The following is an 18,448-nucleotide window of genomic DNA, read 5'->3' on the forward strand; positions in this document are numbered from 1 at the left end:
GGTTCACATTGTAAATGTACAAAGCCATAGAAATTCACCTATAGTTAGAATTATCTCTCATAACTATAACTCATGCCCTAAGGTAACTATAACTCATGCCCTCGCCATGCACTGCTAATTACCCCACAAATTATGACATCTTTGATAACATCTTTGATAATATCAATGTAGTATTTGCAGTAACATTTTTGACAAAAAATCTGTGCATGGTGGAGGCACAGTACCTTAGGGCACAAACTACTCACAGACCCTCTCAGACATTCATGCACCCACTCACAGACCCACTCAGGCCCACGTACCCACTCACAGAACCACTCAGAGACTCATGTTCCCACTCACAGACCCACTCAGAAACTCACACACTCACTCTCATAAACACTCAGAGAGTCATGTTCCCACTCACAAACTTGCATGCCTACTCACAAGCCCACTCAGACATTCACACACCCATTCATAAACCCCCTTCAAGATCCCAAACCCACGCCATGCATGATTGAAGTGGTTTGGAGCTTAAAGGAGGCAACAATAAATATATATATTTAGAGGGGTGCATGGACTCCCAGGCCCTGGGGACCACCACGTCCCTGGGCCTATATAATGAAAAGCTTTGGGGGGGCATGCTGAGCCCCCAGGCCCCAGGGACCAACACCTCCCCGGGATATATAATACAAAATCATATGGGGTCACACAGGCCCCTGGGTGCTGGGGACCACCACCTGCTCAGGACCACTTAAACAAAATATATGGGAGGGCTACACAGAACCCTATACTCCATCTACCACCACCTCCCTCAGGCAACATTTTTAAAACTATGTGGGGGCTGCACAGACCCCCAGGTTCCCGGGGGCCACTACCTCCCCGGGACAACATAAAAAGAAATATATAGGGGTATGCACAAACCCACTGTGCCCCAGGGACCACCACCTCCCTGGGGCTAAACTTTAAAAAAGATGTAGGGCCCACATGGACCCTCTGTGCCACAGGGACCACTACCTTCCTAGAGTTACTATAGTCATTTTTAAGGGGGGACCAATGACCAACCCAGTCCCAGGAACCACCAGCACTCCTGGGCCAAATCCTTCTTATACTAAAGGAAGGGGGGGTCATGTATGTCCACCTCCCAAGGCTGATTTCTGCCCCACGACTACATTCCTCACAGCCAGGTAATATATTTAATGGTGCCCAGGGCACTGATGAAAACCTATGGCGAGAATAGGGGGAGCCTCACGGCTGCTGCAGGCCCACTGATTCCCATCTCTTGAGGGAGCCAGCATTGCTCCCACATACAGGGAGCTGCTTTAAATAGCAGCTGCCTGCACACTGGAAAAATGTTTTGATCTCTTTTCCTGCATGTATGTTAGAGGGCAAAGAAAGAGATGAGAACTCAGCTTTCAGCAAGCCTGCTTGCAGAGAGTGGAGTTATGTTTGCTTTTGGTTGATGAGAGCTGTCACCTCACGCCAAGCAAAAGTGAACAGCTACCTTCGGAGGTAGCAGGAGACAGCCCTTGGGCCGGCTGTCCCCAGGGCCATAAATGGCTCCACGAGGGGGCTTCTGAAAGCACTAGGATGGGGGCCCCAGGGGGCCCTCCTATTTTTGCCCACAAAGCCCTAGGGACCCAGCCCACCAAGGGCCAACAGCATTTTTAAATCAGGAAACCATGTTTTTTTTTGTCACTGTGAGATCCGCAGATCCAGAAACAGCTTGTTATGTGATTTAAAAAAATAAACTTTTAAGTCTTGGTGGAGTCCAGAGGGACCACTGGACCAAGGCTAGTGGCTTAGCCTTTTTTGTTTTACTTTTTGTTTGGGACTTAGCTGAAACTAAGTGTGAAAATGGCTGCCAAAACTTCTTGTTTGAAGTATTGGCAGCCAATATGATCTCAGCCGGAGGTCTCCCTGGATCCGCTGCCCTAGATATACAAATGTATTAGCCCTTTAATATCTCAAAAGCTATTGAACTGATTTACACCAACTAAAAAAGGGTGGTCTGTGAAACAGAAGCTTCCCTTTTTCCAAATTTGGTGTAACTCTGTCCAGCAGGTTTGGGCTGCAGGCAGGTCTAAAGAGTCCAGGGGTATTACCATGGGAAACACACTTCTTGACCCCACTTTTCTCTGCCCCTCCTTGACGGATCATCCCAAAAAGTTACATGTACAACAGGACTTGTGGACACACTTTTTGTGGAAAAGTTTTTGAAGATGTTGTCAAATGGCCCCAAAGATATAGGCATTTCAAATTATGTTTTTTCAATGGAAAATAGGTTCCTACTATAACTATCTACTGACGACCGTCAGTAGTTAATATATATACGCATATATACTATATATATAATTACGTATACATATATACACAAGCATATATACACATAAAGATATATATATATGTATGTATATATATATATATATATGTTTATATGTATTTGTGTATACATCTGTCACACTTTACCACACCACACTCTACACCACTCCATATTTCACCACTCCACTTTACACTATTCTGCTGTACACCAATCTACTCTATGCCACTCCAGTCTATGCTACTCCTTTCTACATCACTCCACTGTAACCTATTACACTTTAGGCCAGTCCACTGTACCACATTCCACTCTACTTCACTCTACAACACTATACTTTAGGACTGTACACTTTTTGTCACTCTCCTCAATTGTGCAGTACCACACTCCACTCAATAACACTCCACTCAATGACAGTGAACGCTTTGATTTAAAAAAATATTTGCAAATAAACAAAATTTGAAATTAATTTATTAATTCTCTCTATACAATCCAAACTTTAAATCAACAAGCATTAGATATTTGTCAGTAATAGTTATTCTTTACATTTAGAATTTACAGAACACCTTTGCATTTATTTAACTTTATTTATACTTTAGCTACAAATAAAAAGTTAAGGTACACAAAAATTCAAATTTAGAAAATTATCACTATTCCTTCAATTTATGATTTATGGAACATCTTCAAATTATTATAACTCATACACTTCCATACACAATTTATTCAACTCAGCAGCCACACTATATTAACTATGATTTGCAATGTCATAAGCATTATTGTAAATATTAATATTTTAGATGGAATAACTGATCAAAAATAAAAGGGAATAAGCAGTGCATGGCAAGGGTACACATTTTAATTAATATTGGCTGGCTCTGCTAAACTCAATTGAAAACCAGCATTGAACTAGTGTGAACTGGCTTTCATAGAGTTACCCTCACTCCCCTGTAACTATGAATGGCCAGGATTTGACCTGGTGCATGATACCACCACAGACACCTCATTAAATAACTTTAGGCTGGACTTGACTTGTATTCCCAGATTAGAATGCTGAGATGCAGCACTTCTTGAGACTCTTCACATAGCTTTGAAGATTTACCACTAACTGTGTTGCAAATGCAAATGAGTGCTGGTATTGCCAGAGATCTGCAGTCTCCAGTAAGCCACCCTCTTGTGATTTCTCCAACAGCAATGCTTCCTGGAACCTTTCCGGGGTGGATCATCTACAAGTTGAATCCCATGTAGCCCATGGGACCAGAAGGTACCCTTGCCTGCATGTGCAACACATCTGTCCTTATGTACTAGAGGGTCTCTGAGGCAGTTCCCGTTCTCGATAGTCACCTTAGATAGGTCTCATCTCTTTCAGATGACATATCATGGCAAAAATGGTTTCTACCATTTTGGAAGCAATGGACCTTGCCTTCTGTGGCTCCAAGTCTGGGTGTGTACCTCATTGACTTTTACATTGCTTCTGCAAACTAACTGCAGTGAGATGATACTGCCCATCCTTGCCACACGCAACTCTTCTCTACAGAGACATATGAGAGCCTTCATTATACAGAGGTTTCACCAGTCTAATGCTGCAACTGTGGGAGCAAAGGCACTCTGGCTCCTTGCAGGCTCGAGAACATGCAAGCTGGATGTGTCTAGGAAAGGCCCCAAGGTCCAGATGTACAAAGCGTTTTGCATAGCGAAATTCGCAGTTTGCGCCATGCAAAACACGCATCGTGAGGCACATTCCCATTTTGCGGGTCGGTATCGACTCGCAAAATGGGAATGCGAGTCGCAAATAGGAAGGGGTATTCCCTTCCTATTTGCGATTCGCACCACGATGCAGAATTGCTTTGTGACCGCGAACGCGGTCGCAAAGCAATTCACAGTTAGCACCCATGTCAAGTGGGTGCTAACTGATTCGCTAAAGGGAAGGGGTCACCACGGGACCCCTTCCCCTTTGTGAATGTCACCATAAATATTTTTTCTGAGTAGGCAGTGGTCCAATGGACCACTGCCTACTCTGAAAAAACAAAAACAAATGGTTTCATTTTTTCTTTTGTATTGCAAACTCGTTTTCCTTTAAGGAAAGCGGGCTGCAATACAAAAAAAAAAAAAGCCTGCTTTATTAAAAAAGCAGTCACAGACATGGAGGTCTGTCTCCAGCAGGCCACCATCCCTGTGAGCGCACGGAATTGCAAGGGGGTCACAAATTGCGACCCACCTCATAATATTAATGAGGTGGGTCTTTGCGACCCCCTTGCGATTCGCAGAAGGTGTCTGGGACACCATTCTGCATATGATTTTGCGATTCGCAAATTGCGAGTGGCACCTACTTACAATTTCCGAGTCGCAAAATCATATCTTCCTACATCTGGCCCCAAGCTACTGCAAAAACTCCTATTTTCAGAGGGCGTGGATGGGAAACAAGTACAGAGACCACGTGACCATGGCACAACAATGGATTCATACACCTTAGATGGGATACATATGGAGTTAAAGGTCATTAAGGTATCTATCCTAACTCTTCTCCATCTTTTTTGGCAACATGTACTCAGAGCAGTATAAAGGTCACAAGATCACAGCAGTAGCTGATTATTCAGCAAAATCTAGGGCCACATGTACGAAATACAGGTTTTGCGACTCGCATAAACTTATGTACAACAGTGTCAATGACACTGTTAGCGATTTGCAAGGGAGTCGCAAATGACCTACCTCATGAGTATTCATGAGGTAGGTCGCAATTTGCTACCCCATAGGGAATGGTCGCCCTCACAGGGATGGTGGCCTGCTGGAGACAGCAGACCACCATGTCTGTGACTGCTTTTTAAATAAAGCAGTTTTTTGTTTTTTTAAATGCAGCCTGTTTTCCTCAAAGGAAAACAAGATGCATTTCAAAAACAAAAAATGAAAAGTTTTCTTTTCATTTTTTCAGAGCAGGCAGTGGTCCATAGGACAACTGCCTGCTCTGAAAAGGTATTCTGCTGCCATTCACAAAGGGGTCTGTACATCCCAAATTGCATTTTGTATGGCCCGAGTCGCCGTTCACGACATACAAAATGCTTTGTACATGTGGCCCCTAGTATCATCAGGAAAATATTCCTAACATTACAAGCATCATGGAAAAAAGGGACATATGACATAGTCTAAAGGACGCAGCGGTCTTGATCATTAAAGTAAATGCCATCACCAGAGAATACACAGAACCCTTGGCACTGGAGCACTTTCCTGGACACTGTCAGCAATCAAACAATGGAACCACCTGCTTGCACTTCTCTAACCTTTCAGATTTGACCCACTCATCAGCATTGAACGTAGAGCATGTCAGAAAACATCAATCCAGCACCCAACATTGACAGACACCCATATAAAAAAGTTAGGGTTGATTCATGAAACTGAACATATTTAATCTAATGGCTGTCTGTTAATGATGTCTAACAATGCCCACATTAAAGCTTTTTGTACCTGCAAAATATGCCTCAGACTACAGACTCACTAGTAATAGCACAATTTCTACTGCACCTTAACTGACAACTGCTTGCCCTTTCATAGATCTACTCCAGCAGCACGACTTTTTGTCTTCCATGTAATATCCTTACTGTGACTCCAGACGAACTGATCCTATACATTGGGAGTGCTCTCTCCCAATGTATAGGGTCTGTACAGGGCCTGAAGAACAAAGTTAAGTGTAAAATGATCCTAGCAATCCTGGCATCTTATAGTCTTGACATCCCCAATTGTAAGGGATCAACGTATCTTCCACAGGATCCTAAAATTACAAAGGGATTTGGTAGGAAAGGTTGTCCAGCACCCCAAAAAAGGAGATACTGCCCAAGTATTACATAAGCACCTGCCTGTCAACACATTTACAGCCTGGACAGGCACAAATAGGCAATATGTGATTGCCAAACGCACTGTTCAATTTGCCCATATAACGTATGGCAATAATTATGTACCTAAAAGTTCCAAACTCAATATCTTCAGAGTGCCTGTTGACTCAAGATACACCAGTCTCCTATTAAGTTGTGATTAGAACATCACACTTGGGCCCATAGTTACACTTTTTAACACAAAACTGTGCATGTTAGAAATGGGGTTTCTGGTTGGCTAGGGTATGTACCTCAGCCAGGCAGAACTTACCCACTCTAGTCAGGGCAAGGGAGTTACACGTCCAAGATAACCCCTGCTCACCCCCTTGGTAGCTTGGCACGAGCAGTCAGGCTTAACCCGGAGGCAATGCGTAAAGCGTTTGCACAACACACACATACATGTGACGCAATATCCCCACCACAAAGGAAACACAACACCAGATTATATAAAAATACACTGTATTGTACACAACGTAATTATTAGACCAACATCACATAACAGTACTATCCTGCTACCTTAGCAGTTGTCAGAACACGTTACACATTAATTACTCTGCAAACTAGCAGTAGTCACACATAACACACAGGTTACTCAGTATTCTGCAACATAAGCAGTAGTCAGGAAACACGTTATCACATTAGCACACTTGTCATAAGAATATCATAAAACGCCCATAATAGGAACATTAGAAAATCTATGGCAAGTTAAGCAAACATATTAGCAAGTCATGCCCATAAAAGGAACATGTGCACATATATGTGAAAGCATCATAGTACAGGCAGGTAATATAACACAATGAATAAAGTCTGTAAAAAGAACTTTAGAGTATCGCTATATTGGTCCCTTTAGAAAGTACCTGTTTTGATGAAGAGGCACTTCCAGTGCCTAAAACGAATCATGGGGCCCCCGGCGCTCTTCTGCGCAAAACGGGGGCCTCCCTAAACTTGGCAAATAGAGAGGGGCGGCACGCACCCTCTCTGTTTCCTTGGCGGGCCCCTTCTGGGACCCGTGTTCATTGGAGGGCCCCCCGGGCCTCCACCGGCCCTCTCCAAGGGGGGCCCAAGTCAGGGAAATCCTCGGGTTAAGGAGGGGGGCGCCACGCACCCCCTCCGATCTGCGAGCGGGCCCCTCTGGGGGCCCGCAACTTCCTGGGGTCTCCCGGGGCCTCCGTCGGCCCTTTCAGCAGGGGAGACCCCTTTGTGCTGGCCTTGGGCCCACGAGGGGGCCCACCAGAGAGCTGGCGGCGGGGGCGAGCCTCCGATGAGGCTGCCTCCCTGCCCGCACACGTCGGGGAGAGCCCTTCGGGGCTGGAGCAGGAGAGGGAGAGGCGTCCTCCTCTCCCTCCGGCTCCAACAACAAACGCCGGCACCAGGTTGGGCCGGCCGGTGCCCCGGGGGCGCTCCTCGGAGCGATCCCTACCCCGGGGGCACCGCTAGGAGCAGGCTTGCTCCTCGTTATTTCCGAAGTGGTTTCCTCGTGCCCCGGGGGCACGGAGCGGAGCGCGATCCTCGCGCTTCACAGCATTTATCTCCCCGGGCTGCGGCGGTGATTTTTTTACCCACGAAGCGCTTTTCACAGCGCTTAGGCAAAATATGCAGCCTGGGCTGCGGCGGTGATTTTCATCAACGAAGAAGCGCTTCACAAAGCGCTAGGGCACAGTTTAAAGCCCGGGCTGCGGCGGTGATTTCTTTTTGGAAAAGAAAAGCGCTTTCCAAGCGCTATAGTGCATCAACAGCCCAGCAACTGAAGGAATGCCTTGTTCTCCTTCAAAGCATTCTGGGCAAAGGTTTAAACGAGCGTTGCAGGGATCAGGGGCCACAGCACCCTGCCCCTGGGAACAACCAAACCAGAAAAAGCACAAAGCTGGTGGGTCCAGCTACAGGCCAGCACAGGGGGTGCAGATGGTGGCAGTTCCTCCTAGTGACCAGGCAGGTCACAGGTCAGCACAGCAGCAGCAGTCCATGGCGGTTTCCTGGTGAGTCCATTCATCAGCGTTCTGTGTCCAGTTTCAAGTTCCAAGAATGTTCAAATTGTGGGGAAAATTCCCCTGTACTTATAGTCAGTTCTTACAGTGTTTTACAGTGGTAGGGAGAGAAGGTTCCAGCCAGTTACAACTGGTTCTGGGAGTGCCCCCTCTCTCCTTTCAGCACAGGCTCCAAACATCAGTGGGGGGTTAACGACCCTATTGTGTGAGGCCAGGGCACAGCCTTTACAAATGTAGGTGTGCCCCGCCTCTCCCTTCTCTCAGCCCAGGAAGACTATTCAGTATGTAGATGCACCTCAGTGACACCTCCACCCTCCCTGTGTACAGGCTGTCTGAAAAGTATGCACAAAGCCCCAACTGTCACTCTGCCCAGACGTGGATTGGAGTCAAGCTGCAAAACACCAGAATCATAAGCACAGATAAATGCGCACTTTCTAGAAGTGGCATTTCTGTGATAGTAATAAAAAATACACCCACACCAGTAAGCAGTATTTATTATCACCATCACAACCATACCAAACACGCCTACGCTAGCCCTCATAAATCAGACAATACCCCTACACATAAGGCAGGGCATTTCTAATGCAATCCTATGAGAAGGCAGCACTCACAGCAGTGAGACACCAAGTTAGGCTGTTTGTCACTACCAGGACAGGCCATGCAATATGGCACATGTCCTGCCTTTCTACATACATGGCACCCTGCCCACAGGGCGTACTTTAGGGGTGACTTACATGTAGTAAAAGGGGAGTCCTGGGCCTGGCAAGTAAATTTAGATGCCAGGTCCCTGTGGCAGAAAACTGCGCACACAGGCCCTGCGCTAGCAGGCCTGAGACAGGTTTGAAAGTCTACTTCAGTGGGTGGCGCAAGCAGCGCTGCAGGCCCACTAGTAGTATTTAATTTACAGGCCCTGGGTATAGAGATACCACTGTACAAGGGACTTATAGGTAAATTAAATATGCCAATCAGGTATAAGCCAATCATACCAACTTTAGATGGGAGAGCACCTGCACTTTAACACTGGTCAGCAGTGATAAAGTGCTCAGAGTCCTAGAGCCAACAGCGAAAGGTCAGAAAAACCAGGAGGAAGGAGGCAAAAAGACTAGGGATGACCATTCGTATGGCCAAAAGTCCAACACAACCCCCTACCAGCCAAAATCCAGGGGAGAACAATCAATACCTTGATGTACTTTCCTGATTGGGGCGATAGAACAAGGACCCAGGCCCACAACAGCAGGGGCATGTTCCAGTTCTACGCCTTCCTGACTCCACTGGGATCTCTCTGTCAATGCGTCCCAGGCAGCCTAGACCAACCCACGGGGATTCTCTAGCTGCCAATGGCCAGAACCAGGCCCCAGGCCATCTAGGAGCCTCTGGTCTCTGAAACCATAATGAGTGGGGGGCGGTAGCCCCAGGTGCAAAGCAACCTGTCTCCACTCCATTTTTGATCAGTTCAGGGGCTCTACCCTGCCACTGATCCACCAACCTAGGGTCCGCACCCATAGGTTCTACAGGGGCTAGAGGCGAGGCTCTCCTCCCTCTACCCCTCCTTCTAGGATCCCGCCCTCCTCTCCTAGGAGGGGTATCACCAGAATCCACACTTGCCAGGGTGCTGGGTACAGCAGCCCTGCACAACTTTCTCGCCAGCCCAGGATCACTACCTGGCGACTGACCACCCAACCTAGGGACGACACCCTTGGGTTGCACCGGGGTCCAGGGCGGGCTTCCCCCTCCCTGACCCCCACTTCCAGAGTCCTGCATCTCCCCACCTCGGGAGAAGCCACCAGAAGTTTCACACAGGGGGGTGAGCACACTAACCGCCCCCCCAACCAGGTCAGAGTTTACCCCCGGAACCTGTCTATCTAGTCCAGGGACGACACCCTTAGACTGGACCATTGCCCAGCGAACCAGGACTTCCTTGGGAGCACACCTACCCCCTACCAGATCAGAGCTTACCCCCTGAATCTGGCAATCCAACCCAGAGTCACTACCCTGCGGTTGAACCACTGCCTGGCGCACCAGGACTTCCTTGGGAGCACACGTACTCCCCATCAGGTCAGAGTTTACCCCCTGAACCTGATCATCCAACCCAGAGTCACCACCCTGCGGTTGAATCATTGCCTGGCGCACCAGGACTTCCTGGGGGGCACACCTACCCCCCACAAGGGAAACACTTTCCCCAAGGGCCATACAAGAGTCTGGCTGGCGCAGGTCTCCTGACCTCTGCCCATCTGACAGAGTCTGGATTCCCCCCAGCCCAGAAATGGTCTCACCAAGGTCATTCCTGGGGGGCTCTGCACTCAGAGCTGACCCCTGACCCTCCAGGTTCTCCACTGGGGCCCGCAGCCCCCTCTCAACCCTATGCCTGGATTTCCGCCTCCTCCGCTGTAGAGCTAGACTACCAGACACCAGGACCGGCGGAACGCTATCACCAGCCACCCGCCCAAGTCCTAATGACAAAATGGGATCCTTCTGAACAGCTGGCCCTACGGCACAGGCTAGGCTCACCTCCTGGCGTTCACTCATGGAACCCCCCAGGACCTGGGACTGGAGCTCGGGTACCCTGGGCCTCAGCTCAACCCCATTCCCTCTCCTCTGAGACTGGACATGGGGTGCCTTACCCGCCCCAATACACTGGGACCTACCTGGGACACAAGCCTTTCCCACCACACCTGGTTGGGAAACACCTAGACCACTCTCATTAGGAACACCCCCTAATGCCACACCAGACCCTCTGGTACGCAACCAGAAGTCTGCCTCCTTTGCGAGCTCCCTGGGGTCAGAGAGCTCACACACTGACAAGTGTTGGCGTAACTCTGAAAAACAACAACGAAACAGGTGCTCTCTGAGAATCAGATTAAACAGCCCTTCAAAATTGTTTACTGTGCTACCCTTCACCCATCCATCTAGTGCAATGCAGCAATCCTCCACAAACTCCTCCCAAGACTGGTGGGACAGTTTCTTACCACCCCTAAACCTTTTTCTGTATTCCTCAGGGGAGAAACCATACTTCACAATCAGTGCGTTCTTCACAGCGGAGTACCCCTCCCTGTCACTCTCTTCTAGAGTCAGTAGGGCATCCCTCCCCTCCTCAGGAATAAAACTCCCTAGGCCAGTTCCCCAATCCTTCTCAGGGATTCTGTGCTCTACCAGAGCCCTCTCATATTCCTTTAACCACTGACGTATGTCACCCCCCTCTTGGAACCTAGGTACCAGATCTATGGGTATGTGAGGAACATCTTTGCTACAGCACTGTACATTGCTGCCACCACTGGACTCCACCTGCAGCGCTTGTGAGTCCAGAACCTTCAGACTGCGCTCTAGAGCGAGTCTTTCTCTGGCAAAGGCCCTCTCTGCCTCTGCCATTCTCTCCTGTACTAAGGCCTTCTCTACCTCAGCCCTTCTCTCCTCAACAGCTAGGCGCGCTAACTGCAACTTCAGGTCCCTCTCTTCCCGCCTATCTCTTAGCTCATCAGGCGTCAAGGAATGAGAGGTAGCCCTGCTTCTTACACTGGACCCAGCAAGGGACTCCCTATCACTGGGGCCTTCAGTGTCAACTGGCGTCCCCAACCGGTCATTCTCACCCTCCTGATCAGTCTCTCTACCACTCTCTAGGGATGAGGTCTGGGAGCCCTCCCATTGGGAACCCTCGCTACACTCAGGATCCTCTGGGTACCCCCTACGCACACTCCCTCCCTGGGTAAATGTCACAAACCTTTCAAAGAAATTCAGAGATCTCCTGAGGTCCCCTTCTACAGGCAGCCCTCTCTCTCTACAGAACCCCTCTAATTCCCCCTGCGTGTAAAACGGCAGGTCCTCTAAATCAAAGGTAAGCCCCATCTTGAAAAGGTACAAATAACTCAACTGTGACAACCACAATACCCAAGCGTGAGAACTGAAAACAGGTAAAATGATCAAAGAGAGAAAGTTAAGAGAAGCCAAACATGTGATGGTCTAAACGAAATCCTTATAGTGAAATAATGAGTCACAATGGTATTGTGCAAGCGCAAGTCCTATCCTCACCGCTGACTTCCAATGTTAGAAATGGGGTTTCTGGTTGGCTAGGGTATGTACCTCAGCCAGGCAGAACTTACCCACTCTAGTCAGGGCAAGGGAGTTACACGTCCAAGATAACCCCTGCTCACCCCCTTGGTAGCTTGGCACGAGCAGTCAGGCTTAACCCGGAGGCAATGCGTAAAGCGTTTGCACAACACACACATACATGTGACGCAATATCCCCACCACAAAGGAAACACAACACCAGATTATATAAAAATACACTGTATTGTACACAACGTAATTATTAGACCAACATCACATAACAGTACTATCCTGCTACCTTAGCAGTTGTCAGAACACGTTACACATTAATTACTCTGCAAACTAGCAGTAGTCACACATAACACACAGGTTACTCAGTATTCTGCAACATAAGCAGTAGTCAGGAAACACGTTATCACATTAGCACACTTGTCATAAGAATATCATAAAACGCCCATAATAGGAACATTAGAAAATCTATGGCAAGTTAAGCAAACATATTAGCAAGTCATGCCCATAAAAGGAACATGTGCACATATATGTGAAAGCATCATAGTACAGGCAGGTAATATAACACAATGAATAAAGTCTGTAAAAAGAACTTTAGAGTATCGCTATATTGGTCCCTTTAGAAAGTACCTGTTTTGATGAAGAGGCACTTCCAGTGCCTAAAACGAATCATGGGGCCCCCGGCGCTCTTCTGCGCAAAACGGGGGCCTCCCTAAACTTGGCAAATAGAGAGGGGCGGCACGCACCCTCTCTGTTTCCTTGGCGGGCCCCTTCTGGGACCCGTGTTCATTGGAGGGCCCCCCGGGCCTCCACCGGCCCTCTCCAAGGGGGGCCCAAGTCAGGGAAATCCTCGGGTTAAGGAGGGGGGCGCCACGCACCCCCTCCGATCTGCGAGCGGGCCCCTCTGGGGGCCCGCAACTTCCTGGGGTCTCCCGGGGCCTCCGTCGGCCCTTTCAGCAGGGGAGACCCCTTTGTGCTGGCCTTGGGCCCACGAGGGGGCCCACCAGAGAGCTGGCGGCGGGGGCGAGCCTCCGATGAGGCTGCCTCCCTGCCCGCACACGTCGGGGAGAGCCCTTCGGGGCTGGAGCAGGAGAGGGAGAGGCGTCCTCCTCTCCCTCCGGCTCCAACAACAAACGCCGGCACCAGGTTGGGCCGGCCGGTGCCCCGGGGGCGCTCCTCGGAGCGATCCCTACCCCGGGGGCACCGCTAGGAGCAGGCTTGCTCCTCGTTATTTCCGAAGTGGTTTCCTCGTGCCCCGGGGGCACGGAGCGGAGCGCGATCCTCGCGCTTCACAGCATTTATCTCCCCGGGCTGCGGCGGTGATTTTTTTACCCACGAAGCGCTTTTCACAGCGCTTAGGCAAAATATGCAGCCTGGGCTGCGGCGGTGATTTTCATCAACGAAGAAGCGCTTCACAAAGCGCTAGGGCACAGTTTAAAGCCCGGGCTGCGGCGGTGATTTCTTTTTGGAAAAGAAAAGCGCTTTCCAAGCGCTATAGTGCATCAACAGCCCAGCAACTGAAGGAATGCCTTGTTCTCCTTCAAAGCATTCTGGGCAAAGGTTTAAACGAGCGTTGCAGGGATCAGGGGCCACAGCACCCTGCCCCTGGGAACAACCAAACCAGAAAAAGCACAAAGCTGGTGGGTCCAGCTACAGGCCAGCACAGGGGGTGCAGATGGTGGCAGTTCCTCCTAGTGACCAGGCAGGTCACAGGTCAGCACAGCAGCAGCAGTCCATGGCGGTTTCCTGGTGAGTCCATTCATCAGCGTTCTGTGTCCAGTTTCAAGTTCCAAGAATGTTCAAATTGTGGGGAAAATTCCCCTGTACTTATAGTCAGTTCTTACAGTGTTTTACAGTGGTAGGGAGAGGAGGTTCCAGCCAGTTACAACTGGTTCTGGGAGTGCCCCCTCTCTCCTTTCAGCACAGGCTCCAAACATCAGTGGGGGGTTAACGACCCTATTGTGTGAGGCCAGGGCACAGCCTTTACAAATGTAGGTGTGCCCCGCCTCTCCCTTCTCTCAGCCCAGGAAGACTATTCAGTATGTAGATGCACCTCAGTGACACCTCCACCCTCCCTGTGTACAGGCTGTCTGAAAAGTATGCACAAAGCCCCAACTGTCACTCTGCCCAGACGTGGATTGGAGTCAAGCTGCAAAACACCAGAATCATAAGCACAGATAAATGCGCACTTTCTAGAAGTGGCATTTCTGTGATAGTAATAAAAAATACACCCACACCAGTAAGCAGTATTTATTATCACCATCACAACCATACCAAACACGCCTACGCTAGCCCTCATAAATCAGACAATACCCCTACACATAAGGCAGGGCATTTCTAATGCAATCCTATGAGAAGGCAGCACTCACAGCAGTGAGACACCAAGTTAGGCTGTTTGTCACTACCAGGACAGGCCATGCAATATGGCACATGTCCTGCCTTTCTACATACATGGCACCCTGCCCACAGGGCGTACTTTAGGGGTGACTTACATGTAGTAAAAGGGGAGTCCTGGGCCTGGCAAGTAAATTTAGATGCCAGGTCCCTGTGGCAGAAAACTGCGCACACAGGCCCTGCGCTAGCAGGCCTGAGACAGGTTTGAAAGTCTACTTCAGTGGGTGGCGCAAGCAGCGCTGCAGGCCCACTAGTAGTATTTAATTTACAGGCCCTGGGTATAGAGATACCACTGTACAAGGGACTTATAGGTAAATTAAATATGCCAATCAGGTATAAGCCAATCATACCAACTTTAGATGGGAGAGCACCTGCACTTTAACACTGGTCAGCAGTGATAAAGTGCTCAGAGTCCTAGAGCCAACAGCGAAAGGTCAGAAAAACCAGGAGGAAGGAGGCAAAAAGACTAGGGATGACCATGCGTATGGCCAAAAGTCCAACAGTGCAAATGTAGTTTTGTAGCAAAAAAGTATAGTGCTGGCTTACGTCATTCCAGATTGCCAATCGGGGGCCAAATTTATGGAATGCCGCAAGCTGGCGCAAAGGGTGGGCTGGCGTAAAAAAAAGTGACGTTAGCCGTGTGGGGGTGGCAGTATGGGAGAAGGGGGTTTTGCATCAAAATATGACAGGCTGGTTAGAGGCAAGAACAAATGCCTCTAACCAGCCTAGCGTCATTTTCTGATGCAAAACCATCCAGACCACATGACTTCTGTCTTAGAAAAGACAGGAGTCATGCCCACCACCCCAATGGCCAGCACAGGGGACCAGTGTCCCCTGGGCATGGCCATTGCACCCTGTGCCAAGCAGGGGGCCCCAAGTTGAACTCCCCATGGCACTTTCATTAAAAAACAAAAATACTTACCTAAACTTACCCTACTTACCTGGGATGGGGTCCCCCTAGTGTGGGTGGGGTTGTTCCTGGGGCTTGAAGAGGGCACCTGTGGACCCATTCCATGCTGTTTAACCATGGAAATGGGTCCAAAGGTCCCCTAACACCTGGTCTGACCAAGATGTTAAATAATGGTGCAAAGCAAGCTTTGCACCATTATTTAGCCCTTCCTCCAACACATGCGTCATTTAAGCAAGGGGATAAATTTGGGGCTATGGGGTAAGCACCATTTTTAGATGGGAACACCTTCCTTGCATCTCATTGACGGAAGGTAGGTTCATGCATCTAAAAACTGGTGCAAACTCCAATATTTTGACGTTAGACGGGTCTAACGTAAAAATATAAATATGGAGTTAGTTTTGCACCAGATTTGCGTCAAAATGATGCAAATTCGGTGCAAATGGAGTATAAATATGCCCCTTAGATCCTGTTCTAGAATGCACTGCTCCCCCCACCAGAACGGACTCGCAACAGGGACAGGATAGCACTTCAGGACCTGTTGGCAGTTAACTCTTCTTGATCCATGGTACCTTTTCCATCTCAAGGTTAAATACTTTGCTTTCTATTCTTAGCCACGTGCCATGGAGTCGAGGACAGATTTCTTTCTCATGTCAGGTTCACTGATCCCTAGGGCCGTATTTATACTCCGTTTGCGCCGAATTTGCGTCGTTTTTTTCGACGCAAATTCGACGCTAAACTAACGCCAACTAACGCCATATTTATACTATGGCGTTAGAGGCGAATAGCGCCAAAGTTCCCAGAATGTGCGTCATTTTTTAGCGTGAACCCCTTCCTTGCGTTAATGATATGCAAGGGAGGCGTTCCCGTCTAAAAAATGACTCCCAGGCCTTTACGTGGTATTTATACTCCCGGGCAAAAGAGACGCCCGGGAGTGGGCGTGGCTAAAAACGGCGCATTTGCGCCGCTTTTTAACGCCTGGGTCAGGCATGGCGTTAAGGGACAAGTGGGCTCAAAATGAGCCCAGAGTGCCCTCCCCTGCCCCCAGGGACCCCCCCTGCCACCCTTGCCCACCCCAGGAGGACACCCAAGGCTGGAGGGACCCACCCCAGGGACATTCAGGTAAGTTCAGGTAAGTTTTTTTTTTTTTTTTTTAATAATTTTTTTTGGCATAGGGGGGCCTGATTTGTGCCCCCCTACATGCCACTATGCCCAATGACCATGCCCAGGGGACAGAAGTCCCCTGGGCATGGCCATTGGGCAAGGGGGCATGACTCCTATCTTTACAATGATAGGAGTCATGTTGATGGGGGATGGGCGTCGTTAAAAAATGGCGCAAGTCGGGTTAAGACGATTTTTTCGACGTAACCTGACTTGCCCCATTTTAAGACGCCCATACGCCATTTTCCCCCTACGCCGGCGCTGTCTGGTCTACGTGGTTTTTTCCCACGCAAACCAGGCAGCGCCGGTCTGATTGCGCCGTCTAACGCCATTCCATAAATACGGCGCCCGCATGGCGCTTCAGAATGGCGTTAGACGGCGCAAAACTTTTTGACGCTAAACTGCGTTAGCGCAGTTTAGCGTCAAAAAGTATAAATATGGGCCCTAGTCTTTCAGCAAGTGAGATAATCACCCATGGCATACTGGATCATTCCCCCCTTCAGATGGAACTTGAATAAGGGTTTTTACACCTGCCGCAAGGACAATAGAAGATGCCAATCTGGAAAATTAAAGAAGCAAAAACGACACTATAACAACACCTATATGAATGCATGGCAATTAACAAAGTCACTGTTGAATCTCCAAAAACAATGTGGGCAGCCTGCAAAGCCTATATGAGAGGACAATAAATGAAAGAATTGGCTATTGAGAGGAAGAAATCTCTGGCAACCAAATAGTAGATGGAACGGCAAGTATACATCCTCTCTAAGCAGTATCAGCATAACCCTATAGATCACAACATTTACCTACTCACACAAGCTAAACCAGACCTTAATCTTTATATATTTCACCATTTGAAAAAGCTCTGGGGTGAATAAAACAACAAGATTATTAATTCAGTGATAAAACAGGCCACCTACTTGCTCAACAACTGATAGAGTTGGCAGCCTAATGTTCCTTCCAAACCACAAAAATGAGCAGGCATCTTGTTATTCATCCTGCAAAGGTTACAGAAGAATGTGCCTCCTTTACAAAACACTGTACTCCTCAACTACAGATGGCACCCCAAATGTAGCCAAATGGGATTTCTTTGAAAATCTAATTCTCCCCCTCAACATGGAGGATTTGGTTTCGATTCTAGAACAAGACATTTCAGCATCTAAGCTATTGTAAGCCCCTGGACGCTACAACTTCCCCATTGAGCGCTACAAAACTACTACCAAGATTGTGTTCCCACTGCTAATCAAGGTTTTCATGGATGAGAGGAATGGCATTCAGAGTTCTATGAATCCACTGTTATCCTCCTCCCAAACCCAGACAAGGACTTGCAGCAGTGTGGCAGTTATAGGTCAATCTCACTAACATAGACATGGAGATATTGGGCAAGATACTAGCCATAAGACTTAAAAGTTACATCCCCACTTTAATTCATAAGTCTCAAGCTGGTTTTTTCCTGAGGAGGTCATCTATCAATGGATGACTGACATAATATAGGTGCACACAATAGCGAAACACCAAAATATTGGATAGTAAATACGGAGAGAACAAGAATACTATACTTAACAAGTAAATCCACAACTATGGAGAACACAAATATGATTGCTAAAAATATCGATGTTAACCTACATTGAAAAAATAAATATTGGAAACAAACATGTTGTACCTTTAATTAGATATATAAGATGTTAAAAATACAGATTTACACAATATCTACTGCAAAAGTATTGCCAAAATAATAAATAATCATTAATACATATTTAAAGACACTTTGGGCCATATGTACGAAAGCTTTTTCCCA

Source organism: Pleurodeles waltl, chromosome 5 (genome assembly GCF_031143425.1).
Source record: "Pleurodeles waltl isolate 20211129_DDA chromosome 5, aPleWal1.hap1.20221129, whole genome shotgun sequence".
Classification (NCBI taxonomy): Eukaryota; Metazoa; Chordata; class Amphibia; order Caudata; family Salamandridae; genus Pleurodeles; species Pleurodeles waltl.